This window comes from Coregonus lavaretus (genome assembly GCF_964263955.1).
Source record: "Coregonus lavaretus genome assembly, chromosome: 30".
NCBI classification, from domain to species: Eukaryota; Metazoa; Chordata; class Actinopteri; order Salmoniformes; family Salmonidae; genus Coregonus; species Coregonus lavaretus.
Window position 1 is genome coordinate 31,074,939 of NC_140017.1, and position 13,478 is coordinate 31,088,416.

At 45.4% G+C, this 13,478-nt stretch overlaps 1 protein-coding gene across 1 annotated transcript in view; it reads right to left on the reverse strand.

Annotated features, from left to right (window-relative positions):
• Positions 1-13,478, reverse strand: part of nlk2 (nemo-like kinase, type 2) — a 104,574-nt gene that overhangs the window by 89,020 nt on the left and 2,076 nt on the right. The window lies entirely within an intron of this gene.

Below are 13,478 nucleotides of genomic sequence, written 5' to 3' on the forward strand. Positions count from 1 at the left end.
TTGCATAAAAAAATATTTTTACAATCAAGGGCCGACCGATTGAAAAACATTCACACACGTTAACTGACATCAGACAGTGTGTTCTCTCTATTGTGAGGCTTCTTTCTCTTTGTCAATTTCTCAGCCAAGATCAGCTCAACTAAGCAAACAAACATGGAGAGTTGTTTTTAATTTGATTTAAGTAGTGTGTTGTTTATCGAAGCCAAAACCCCCAGTTACATGACCACCACAATCTGGACCCCCTCTGTCCTACTAGGAACATTCTGAAACAGCTGTTGATTGCTGTTATGAAGTGTGGAGCTGTGGACAGGGTCAACTAGGTCTGGGATAAGCTGCCAGCCGCAGGTGACTGACTGTAGGGTTAAACAAGCATAGATCCATAACAGTATTTCCCTCCCTCCACCCCAGCAGTACTTCAAAGGTAAGCCCTGCGCTTGCCACTCGTCTCAGTCTGTGCATCTGCCAAACACAGGCCTCTTAAGAGCTGCTTCTGACTCACGGCTGCTGCTGCTGTAAAGAGAACATGCTGTCTAGGAGCCTTTCATGCTCAAGGTACTAAAAGCCTCAGGCAGCCAGTTTGCAGGCTTCATAATTATCCCAAAAAACAAAGACATTACAGTGAATGAGGCTGGCAAGTCAATGGCTAACATGGGTAATCTGTAAGGGGAAAGGGGTGTTTTGTTTTTGACTGGGACACGACACGATACACACAACCTTTGAAATGATGATGCTGTGTTGGTGAACTGTAAAGTTGGTATTGAACTGCAAGTTTGGTGGTGTGCTGTGCAAGGGTCATCATGAGTAATAGAGGGTCAAAGGTCATTGTAAACGCAGCACTTCCGTCATGTCAGCCCTGGAATCAGCGAGGTTGGATTGGATAATGTGTGGATTACCAGAAGACCAGTCAGAGACTAGTTACACAGTGTGTCCTGAATAAGGTAGCTTGACTATAAAATAACTTTAACAGTGTGCAAGACTAGCTTTCTCTTAAAGGCTGATGTAAGAAATATTAGTTTGTTGTACTTATCTTTTGATATACTTATAGTCTCTCATTTACCCAGGTATTGTACCTGTACATGAAGGTTAACAATTAAACAGTTAAAGGAACTGATGTCATCATTAATCCTTCATTGATTGTCATTCACCCCCTAATGCTTCTCTTAAGCTAAATCAGCAGCCTTTGTAGGCTAAATCTATCTCACCTACCCTGCAAAGACTTCTGGGAGAGTGACCTGACCAGTGTTTGATCAACATCTCACTGCAGGTCACACAGGCCAATGAGTCTGAAACGGGGTAAGGCAAGAGAAAAACACACACACACAGATCTGAACTTTTCCTCACTTCAACCCTTTAAAAAACTACTGGAATAAAGAAGATCAGGTTACAAATGTACAGGGCAACCGAGAACAAGCAGCCTCCTTGAACCAATATACTAGAAGGAGATATATATATGTGTGCGTGTGTATGTATGTATGTATGTATGTATGTATGTATGTATGTGTGTGTGTGTGTGTGTGTGTGTGTGTGTGTGTGTGTGTGTGTGTGTGTGTGTGTGTGTGTGTGTGTGTGTGTGTGTGTGTGTGTGTGTGTGTGTGTGTGTGTGTGTGTGTGTGTGTGTGTGTGTGTGTGTGTGTGTGTGTGTGTGTGTGTGTGTGTGTGTGTGTGTGTGTGTGTGTGTGTGTGAGTGAGTGAGTGAGTGAGTGAGTGAGTGAGTGAGTGAGTGAATGAGTGAGAGCTATTAGGCTAAGGAGGATGGGGCTAGTCTTAACAACTCAAACCCCACTCATCTCTCTGTGACCACAAAAACACATCCCACACAAGGATAAAACCCCAGCTACCAGCAGGGAAACCAACAACTTCAAGGGATAGTTCAGCCAAATTACACGTTGGTTTACTTACCCTGTAAGCAGTCTATGGACAAGGTATGACAGCAATCCATGCTTTGGTTTTATTTCCATGGCACTGTTCCAAATGCTAACGTTTTAGCATTTGTGGCACAAATCCCATGATTTGAACATGATGCATGAAAATTGCTAATATCGGTCCCATAACTTGAATGGGATTTGTGCCACAAATGCTAAATTCTAAATAAGGTTTTGTGCCACAAATGCATTTGAAAACATAGGGCCCTATAAAATCTGCGTTGCGGAGAACGCGGACTGATTCACGGAATCCAGACATTAAAACGGAATTCAACAATATTCAAAAAGGTATTAAACTTAGTAGGAAATCAACTAAATGTTTTGAACTTATTAGAAAATGCATTAAATTTGCCCAAGTTAATCATAAGATATGAACACCATGCATCAGGGATATGTATTTTCCTGCAACTTTATGAAACGGCACAGGAATACCCATGTCTGTCTGTGTGTGTGTGCGCGCGCCCGGGACCACCCATACGTAAAAATGTATGCACACATGACTGTAAGTCGCTTTGGATAAAAGCGTCTGCTAAATGGCATATTATTATTATTATGTGCAGCCGTTAGCGATGATGCTAAATGCTAACCTACTTCTGATATGGAAAGGCATTCCCAAAAACCTTCTCAATTAAATGTTAACTACAAAGTAGTGAGGGATATCATGATTATTTGCCATCACATGAGCGCTACAGAAACTTCGCTAACCTAACAACGTTCTCTTGCTGGTGCGCACTTGCATTAATAAGCAACGAAACGACCCAGGACATTCCTAACATAAAAAGCACCTCCTGCAAAAAATACGAAGACAGACATGTTCTATGAGCTCTACTGTCCTCCGTTTACAGTCACAAAAACATTATTTTATTCAAAATGTTACGGGTTACCAATGTATAATGCTTCTTACAACTGTGTTAGCTACAGAAGCAAATTGTGTGGTTTTGTAATCGCTTTGATAACAACAAATACCCGTGGGACTTTAGAGTAAAGTTTGGTTGAGAGATCAGCTGGGTCCAGTACACTCCTACTCCTGGAGCAGACAGACAGGAGTAATCAGACTGGAGCCAGAGAGATCAGCTGGGTCCAGTACACTCCCACTCCTGGAGCAGACAGACAGAAGTAATCAGACTGGAGCCAGAGAGATCAGCTGGGTCCAGTACACTCCCACTCCTGGAGCAGACAGACAGAAGTAATCAGACTGGAGCCAGAGAGATCAGCTGGGTCCAGTACACTCCCACTCCTGGAGCAGACAGACAGAAGTAATCAGACTGGAGCCAGAGAGATCAGCTGGGTCCAGTACACTCCCACTCCTGGAGCAGACAGACAGAAGTAATCAGACTGGAGCCAGCTTCTCAACAGGTGTCATTTTTATAGTCTCCTATCCTAATCTCCTTTTGTACACTGATCTGAAAACACAGGATGGCTGAAAGAAAGGTGGTTGATAACTACTGGGATTTTGATTTCCAAAGGGATGAATGAATATTTTTTTCTACTAAAATGTTTTCCCTTTTCTAGAGTCAAAAGAACACAGGCAGTGAATGAGTTTGAAATTAATTTCTAAATAAAGATTTGACTGATTATCTTTGTGAAGTCGGCCCAGTCACCCCACTTTACAATAACAACCTCTCCCTCGCCCACCACAAGTAATCATTCCCAACCATTATGAAAGTAATATGCAACTTTTCAGGGAAGTTAGGAACCAATATACACAAGCAGTCAGGAAAGCAAAGGCTAACTTTTTCAAACAGAAATTTGCATCCTGTAGCACTAACTCCAAAAAGTTTTGGGACACTGTAAAGTCCATGGAGAATAAGAGCACTTCCTCCCAGCTGCCCACTGCACTGAGGCTAGGAAACACTATCACCACCGATAAATCTACAATAATCGAGAATTTCAACAAGCATTTTGCTACGGCTGGCCATGCTTTCCACCTGGCTACCACTACCCCGGCCACCAACTCTGCACCCTCCGCTGCAACTTGCCCATGCCCCCCCCGCTTCTCCTTCACACAAATTCAGACAGCTGATGTTCTGAAAGAGCTGCAAAATCTGGACCCCTACAAATCAGCTGGGCTAGACAATCTGGACCCTTTCTTTCTAAAACTAGCCGCCGAAATTGTCGCAACCCCTATTACTAGTCTGTTCAACCTCTCTTTCGTAACGTCTGAGATCCCCAGAGATTGGAAAGCTGCCGCGGTCATCCCCCTCTTCACAGGGGGTGACACTCTAGATCCAAACTGTTACAGACCTATATCCATCCTGCCCTGCCTTTCGAAAGTATTTGAAAGCCAAGTTAACAAACAGATCACCGACCATTTCGAATCCCACCGTACCTTCTCCGCTATGCAATCCGGTTTCCGAGCTGGTCATGGGTGCACTTCAGCCACGCTCAAGGTCCTAAACGATATTATAACCGTGATCGATAATAGACAGTACTGTGCAGCCGTCTTCATCGACCTGGCCAAGGCTTTCGACTCTGTCAACCACCGCATTCTTATTGGCAGACTAAATAGCCTTGGTTTCTCAAATGACTGCCTCGCCTGGTTCACCAACTACTTCTCAGATAGAGTTCAGTGTGTCAAATCGGAGGGCCTGTTGTCTGGACCTATGGCAGTCTCTATGGGGGTGCCACAGGGTTCAATTCTTGGGCCGACTCTTTTCTCCGTGTATATCTATGATGTCGCTCTTGCTGCTGGTGACTCTCAGATCCACCTCTACGCAGACGACACCATTTTGTATACATCTGGCCCTTCATTGGACACTGTGTTAACAAACCTCCAAACGAGCTTCAATGCCATACAACACTCCTTCAGTAGCCTCCAACTGCTCTTAAACACTAGTAAAACTAAATGCATGCTCTTCAATCGAACGCTGCTGGCACCCGCCCACCCAACTAGAATCACCACTCTCGACGGGTCTGACCTAGAGTATGTGGACAACTACAAATACCTAGGTGTCTGGTTAGACTGTAAACTCTCCTTCCAGACTCACATTAAGAATCTCCAATCCAAAGTTAAATCTAGAATCGGCTTCCTATTTCGCAACAAAGCCTCCTTCACTCATGCTGCCAAACATGCCCTCGTAAAACTGACTATCCTACCGATCCTTGACTTCGGCGATGTCATTTACAAAATAGCCTCCAACACTCTACTCAGCAAATTGGATGTAGTCTATCACAGTGCCATCCGATTTGTCTCCAAAGCCCCATACACTACCCACCACTGTGACCTGTACGCTCTTGTTGGCTGGTCCTCACTACATGTTCGTCGTCAAACCCACTGGCTCCAGGCCATCTATAAATCACTGCTAGGCAAATCCCCGCCTTATCTTAGCTCATTGGTCACCATAGCAGCACCCACCCGTAGTCTGCGCTCCAGCAGGTATATCTCACTGGTCATTCCCAAAGCCAACACCTCCTTTGGCCGCCATTCCTTCCAGTTCTCTGCTGCCAATGACTGGAACGAATTGCAAAAATCTCTGAAGCTGGAGACTCTTATCTCCCTCACTAACTTTAAGCATCAGTTGTCAGAGCACCTTACCGATCACTGCACCTGTACACAGCCCATCTGAAATTAGCCCACCCAACTACCTCATCCCTATATTGTTATTTATTTTGCTCTTTTGCACCCCAGTATCTCTATTTGCACATAATCTCTTGCACATCTAGCATTCCAGTGTTAATACTCATTGTAATTATTTTGCACTATAGCCTATTTATTGCCTTACCTCCATAACTTGCTACATTTGCACACACTGTATATATATTTTCTGTTGTATTTTTTGACTTTATGTTTTTTACCCCATATGTAACTCTGTGTTGTTGTTTTTATCGCACTACTATGCTTTATCTTGGCCAGGTCGCAGTTGTAAATGAGAACTTGTTCTCAACTGGCTTACCTGGTTAAATAAAGGTGAAATAAAAATAAATAAAAAAGATTATTCGCTTCCAAATCTATAGGACAATGATTGGAAAAGAGATTTGACTCTCCATCATGTGTTGCTGATGACCTGTCACGATCGTTTAAAGATTGGCCGAACCAAGTCGCAGCGTGATAAGCGTACATGTTTATTAAACGAATAAACACACGACAAAACAACAAACAAACGATACGTGAAGTCTTAAGGTACACACAACAAACCTATACGGAACAAGATCCCACAACTAACTGGTGTCAACAGGCTGCCTAAGTATGGGCCCCAATCAGAGACAACGAGCTACAGCTGCCTCTGATTGGGAACCACCCTGGCCAACATAGATCTAAACCAGGGGTGTCAAACGTCCGGCCCGCGGGCCGGATCAGGCCCGCAAACGGGTTTAATCCGGCCCGCGAGAAGTTTTTGTAAAGTATAAAAATGAGCTGCAATTTTTCAATAAAAGAAACTGCTGTTCCAATTGTGTCCACTGGATGGCGCAATAGCAATTGTGTTAAGCAAGCAAACTGTTTATACCGGGGCAGAGCAAATAGGTCAAGCAAGTGCAGCCAGTCCGGATGAGCTACTTTGTTTTGCCCGCGATATTTATTACGGCTTCTACTTTTAACATTATGTGCTTTGGCACCCTCATTGCCCCAATATGTCTCTGTCAAAAAAGAGAAAAGTGGACGCAGAGTGCAGAGTGTTCCAAGAAAAATTGTCATCCTTCTATTTATTCACGGAATTGAATGGGAAAGCTGTATGTTTGGTGTGTTCACAGCATGTTGCAGTGCTGAAAGAATATAACCTTCGTCGCCACTATGTGAGTCTTCATGCCGACAAATATGACAACTTTCAAGGACAGCGGAGAAGAGAGAAGGTGAATGAACTGTTGGTGGGTCTGAAGAAACAGCAGTCTGTGTTTACTCACAGCCGAGACATCAGTGACGCTGCAGTGAAAGCTAGCTACCTCATTGCTAATGAAATCGCAGTGGCTTCAAAACCATTTAGTGAGGGTGAATTTGTAAAAACATGCATGATGAAGGCAGCAGAGATTGTGTGCCCTGAAAAGCACCAGGCTTTTGCAAATATCAGCCTGACAAGAAACACAGTTGCAGACAGGATTTCCGATCTTTCAGTGGATTTGGACAGCCAGTTGAAGCAAAAAGTAAAGTCATTTATTGCGTTTGCGGTTGCAATTGATGAAAGCACGGACATTACAGATGTTGCACAACTGGCCATTTTCATCCGCGGAGTTGATGACACATTGACCGTCACCGAGGAGTTCGTGGAGTTGGTGCCGATGACAGATACAACGACAGCAGCTGATATTTTCACTGCACTCGTCGGCGCGCTGGACAGGGTCGGAGTGGACTGGTCCCGCGCTGTCAGCCTGGCTACAGATGGTGCGCCCTCAATTATCGGGAAAAAACCAGGCTTTGTGACAAAGTTCAGAGAGAAAGTTCAATCTGCAAATGGAGGACGTGATTTTTGGACTTTTCACTGTATTTTGCACCAGGAGGCTTTGTGTTGCAAGTCATTAAAGATGGATGGTCATCCAAACTGTTAATTTCATCCGATCCAGAAGCCTGAATCACCGTCAGTTTGACAGCCTTCTCAGAGAGAAAGACCACATCTATGGCCTGCCATACCACACTGAGGTAAGATGGTTAAGCCGAGGTGCTGTGCTGAGGCGTTTCTTTGATTTATGAGAAGAAATTGAACAGTTCATGGAAGAAAAGGGCAAACCAGTGTTAGAATTTAATTCCGCAGAATGGATGCAGGACCTTGCATTTATGGTGGATGTTACAGAGCACCTGAATAACTTGAACAAACAGCTGCAAGGGCGCAACAAAGTTGCCACGCAGTATTATGACAGCATACGTTCTTTCAAGTTGAAGCTGTCATTGTGGGAGACGCAACTCGCCGGTGGTGATGCAGCTCACTTCCCCGGTCTGAAAAATGTGTGCGCGACCCAACATGTGGCAGACATGAAGCGGTTCAAAGATAAAATAACGGGACTGTTACGGGAGTTTGAGCAACGCTTTCAGATTTATGTTTATATGTTTTTATGTTGATGTGCTATTGTTTTTAATTGATTTTATTTTATTTGTATATTTAACCTATTCTTGACTCTGTGGTTCTTGCACTTGTTTGGGGAACAGGATTTCATTATTTTTATCTACATTTCTGCCTGAGAAATGACACCCTGATATAGTTCTGTGATCTGTGATATACTTCTGTGAATCACTGAGGCATTGTGTGTTTGTGTGTTCTTTGTCCTCAGAACTTTCAAATAACTTGAGGTGTTTTATGATTAATAGTGATGTTGTGCTTTTGGACACTGTCCTCAGGCTCCAGCTTTATGTTTATATGTTTTTATGTTGATGTGCTATTGTTTTTTATTGTTTTTATTTTATTTGTATATTTAACCTATTCTTGACTCTGTGGTTCTTGCACTTGTTTGGGGAACAGGATTTCATTATTTTTATCTACATTTCTGCCTGAGAAATGACACCCTGATATAGTTCTGTGATATACTTCTGTGAATCACTGAGGCATTGTGTGTTTGTGTGTTCTTTGTCCTCAGAACTTTCAAATAACTTGAGGTGTTCTATGATTAATAGTGATGTTGTGCTTTTGGACACTGTCCTCAGGCTCCAGCTTTATGTTTATATGTTTTTATGTTGATGTGCTATTGTTTTTAATTGATTTTATTTTATTTGTATATTTAACCTATTCTTGACTCTGTGGTTCTTGCACTTGTTTGGGGAACAGGATTTCATTATTTTTATCTACATTTCTGCCTGAGAAATGACACCCTGATATAGTTCTGTGATCTGTGAAACAGTTCTGTTAATCACTGAGGCATTGTGTGTTTGTGTGTTCTTTTTCTTTAGAATTTTCAAATAAACTTGACGTGTTTTATGATTAATACTGATGTTGTGCTTGTACTATTTTGGACACACTGTCCTCAGGCTCCAGCTTTATGTTGTATGTTGATCGTATTAAAACAAAGAAAACAATCTGAAGTTGTTGTTTTTAAGTTATATATACCATGATTTTTCCGGTCCGGCCCACTTGGGAATAGATTTTCCTCCATGTGGCCCCTGAGCTAAAATGAGTTTGACACCCCTGATCTAAACGATCTAGAAACTAAACATAGAAAACCTAACATAGAAACTACACACCCTGGCTCAACATTTAAGAGTCCCCAGAGCCAGGGCGTGACAGTAACCCCCCCCCCAAAGGTGCGGACTCCGACCGCGCAACCTAAACATAACAGGGTAGGGGCCGGGTGGGCATTCCGCCTCGGAGGCGGATCCGGCTCCGGGCGTGACCACCACCTATTATCCGCCTCCCTATTGCGCCCCTGGTCTGGTCTGGACCTCAGCGCGCTGCTTCCCCTCTCCTTCCTCCCACGACGTACCAAGTCCTGTCTGGACCCTGGTGTGGGAGACCCCGAACCTGGAGAGGGGCTGACGTCTGGGTCTGGACTGGAACCGCTGACTGGAGCTGGACCCGACGACGGTGGAGCGAACTGCTCAGGCTCCGGACTGGAGCCGCTGACCGGATCTGGACTGGACCCCGGTGGAGCGGATTGCTCTGGCTCCGGAGTGGAGCAGCTGACCGGAGCTGAACTGGGCACCGGTGGAGCGGACTGCTCTGGCTCCGGAGTGGATCCGCTGACCGGAGCTGGACTGGACCCCAGTGGAGCGGATTGCTCTGGCTCCGGAGTGGAGCAGCTAACCGGTGCCGGACCAGGCACCGGTGGGACAGGCACGGGCCGTGCCGTACTGGACACACACACCACTGGCTTGATGCGAGGGACAAGAACGGGCCGGACCGGGCTGACGACGCGCACCACTGGCTTGGTGCGGGGAGCAGGAACGGGACGTACCGGACTGGCGACGCGCACCACTGGCCTGGTGCGGGGAGCAGGAACAGACCGGGCCGGGCTGGCGACGCGCACCACTGGCTTGGTGCGAGGGGCAGGAACAGGCCGGGCCGGGCTGGCGACGCGCACCACTGGCTTGGTACGAGGGACAGGAACAGGCCGGACCGGGCTGGCGACGCGCACCACTGGCTTGGTGCGAGGGACAGGAACAGGCCGGACCGGGCTGGCGACGCGTACCACTGGCTTGGTGCGAGGGACAGGAACGGGCCGGACCGGGCTGGCGACGCGCACCACTGGCTTGGTGCGAGGAGCAGGAACGGGCCGGGCCGGGCTGGAGACGCACACCGCTGGCTTGGTGCGGGGAGCAGGAACGGGCCGGGCCGGACTGGGAATAAGCACCACTGGCTTAGTGCGGGGAGCAGGAACGGGCCGTACCGGACTGTGGAGGCGGACTGGAGGTCTGGAGCGGAGAGCTGACACAACCTGTCCTGGCTGGATGCCTACTTCCACACAATATGTGTGAGGCATTAGCACAGGACGTACGGGGCTGTGCACGCGTACTGGCGATACAGTACGTAGCACCGGCGCAGGATATACTGGACCGAGGAGGCATACTGGAGACCACGAGCGTTGAGCCGGCACACACCGTCCTAGCTGAATGCCCATCTTCGCACGACACGTGCATGGTGCTAGCACAGGACGTACAGGACTGTGCCGGAACACTCGCAGCACAGTACGTAGCTCCGCATAACACGGAGCCTGCCCAGTCACTCGCTTCCTAGCATGAGTACGGGGAGTTGGCTCTGCTCTAACACTAGGCTCCGCCAACCACCCTTTTAGCCCCCCCCAAAAAAAATATTGGGGCTGTCTCTCGGGCTTCCTCCTCGGCCGGCACCTTCTGCGTTGCCGCTGCTCCTCTCTATAGCGCGCCTCCACTGTCTCCTCCAAAGGACGGCGATCCATTCCGGCCTGAATCTCCTCCCAAGTCCAGGATCCCTTCCTGTCCAGGATCTCCTCCCAGGTCCAGGCTGTCTGCTCCTGGACACGCTGCTTGGTTCTTAGTTGGTGGGATCTTCTGTCACGATCGTTTAAAGATTGGTCGAACCAAGGCGCAGCATGATAAGCGTACATGTTTATTTAACGAATAAACACACGACAAAACAACAAACAAACGATACGTGAAGTCTTAAGGTACACACAACAAACCTATACGGAACAAGATCCCACAACCCACTAGTGCCAACAGGCTACCTAAGTATGGTCCCCAATCAGAGACAACGAGCTACAGCTGCCTCTGATTGGGAACCACCCTGGCCAACATAGATCTAAACGATCTAGAAACTAAACATAGAAAACCTAACATAGAAACTACACACCCTGGCTCAACATTTAAGAGTCCCCAGAGCCAGGGCGTGACATGACCTTTATATTGTTTTTCTGAATTAATTTCTGTATCTGCCCATATTAATCATTGTTTTTCATTTCTGATATTTCCATGACATTTAAGTATTTTCATGAATTTAGAATTCATTAAAGTTATGATCATGTTTGGCCAAAAGTCTTGATGCAGTTCACAACATGCATGAGTCATGACATGAATAACCTAACTAAGAGTACCAATGGATAAACACTCAATGCAAGACGAAATACCCTCTTTGCCAATAGGAAGAGATCAGCTACACCACCATGTGCTGCTAGTTTTAGAACCCTTGGCTTAAGCGTACAGTTAAAGAGTGATCAAATTTAACCTGAGGAGCCGAATTCCATCTGGGCTGTACGCAGTTGAGCACATGACACAAGCTCTCTATGCCAGGGCAAAGCCAATTTACTCCACATTTCACAGCTGCACGCATTGCTGAGCAACTCCAAGAGAGACGGTCCACTGATAACTAATAGCCCCCCTCTGCAGGTTTCCTGCCCCATATTTTGGCCCTGGTCTGGAATGGATAACCATGCAGTTCCTTATGCCTTTAACTAACTCCACAACATGAGTCAGCTTCTAACTTAAATTGTGTTGAAGGGAGCCACCACTGCTTTGGGATATCCCTGATCATGTGCCTGCCAGGCCAGCAATGGTGTTAGTCTGCTCACATGCAGCCTATATAATGAGTTTATATAGATTTTTAGGACAACTAAAACGTAAATAAACACTTCCATTCCTTGAACACCTGGTCTGAAAACTGTCATAGTGCAATGATTCATTAATATTGGAATTTCACCAATAGAAAATCCTTGAATTGCTGACGTTTGCCTGATCAGACTAAACCTCCCACCAAGCTTTGAAAACACCCTCCTCATTCTGAAGCTGTATTTTTAAGATTGATATTTAGTCCTGAAACCACATTGGACTGAGGTCTAGAGAGCTCAGCTGGATGGGTCTCTGGGAGGGAAAGAGGGAGGGAGGGGCAAGCTCCTGAAAACGTCTGTGCCTTCAGTGAGTGCAGCGCTATAAATATCCAGGCGGGCAGCAGCAGTGTAGATTAAAATCAGACAATGAGCAACAGGAAGTGATTTTGAGGCTAAGATTACAGAGGCGGTCGTAGCACGGTGGGTCTGGTGTTGCTGGGGATGCACGGAACAGGAGGAGCAGGAAAAGGAGGAGGGGGAAGACGGTGACCCTGACCAATGGTGTGCGCAGGAAAGACTACAACAAGCAGACATGAGTATCTCAAAACTACCCTTTTTGATTTTGCTTATTTTTAGACATATTGTTTGGAACAATATACTATTCAAAACACATACAATTTCCAGAGTGGGTTCTCTGATACTTTTAATGATATGACCCATTTTATACATAGAAATTGACATTATAGTTCATTAACCAATCACAGCCCTCCTTTAGGATTGCACATTCAGCAAATCACCAGCAGAGAGTTCCCTTTAAATACATTTACCATTCACTGTGTTGGTGGTGGTCATTGATAAACATTTCAGAATTAGCAGAGCCCACTCTGGAAATTTGATGTACTTGTAGAGTATATTGTTCCAAACAATATGTCTTAAAATTGACCAAATCAAAATGGTTGTTTTGAGATATTCATATTAATATTTGTAATGTTTAATAAATTAATGTGAAAATGTGTATTTCATAATCTAGACATACTCCATATGTTAGAGCACACTATAAGGAGTATAATGACACCAATATGTTGTCTGTATAATGTATGGTTCACAGAGCATAAGGTCATACAGGAGGCATGTATAGGTCGAAAAAGGGCCTAGAATGGCCACTTTCATCATGATACAAATGTAAAAACATCCTTCCTCCAAATAAAGTTTATATGTGAGATTTGCCAGAACAATCTGAGACACCAAAAATATTTTCCGCTCCTACTGGCATGGAATCACCCTATATGGCCCATTGAGATGTGCAAATACAGAAGGGGTAGCTTAGGGAAATGTATGGGTTGTTTTTAGAGGGGAGAAAATAAAAAGGCAGGTAGTTTGACTGAGGTGGTCCATGAGATGACTGACCACTGACATGTCAGGAGACACCAGGACATTTGCTGAGTGATAACAGTGCTACAGTAATACTGTAGTAGTAATTACGATGTTCTGCACTGGTTGCAACTTCAAGGCCCACCAGAATCCACGTGTTCTGTACTTCAAATAAGTTTAGAGTGCAATGTGGTAATATAGGCCAACTAATCTATTTCCAAAACTAAGGAACTTGAACATGGCCAGGTTGAGAGCCCTGGCCCCTTGACGAGAGCCCAGAAACAGATGAAAGCCTACTCCAAAGTCTTAGAA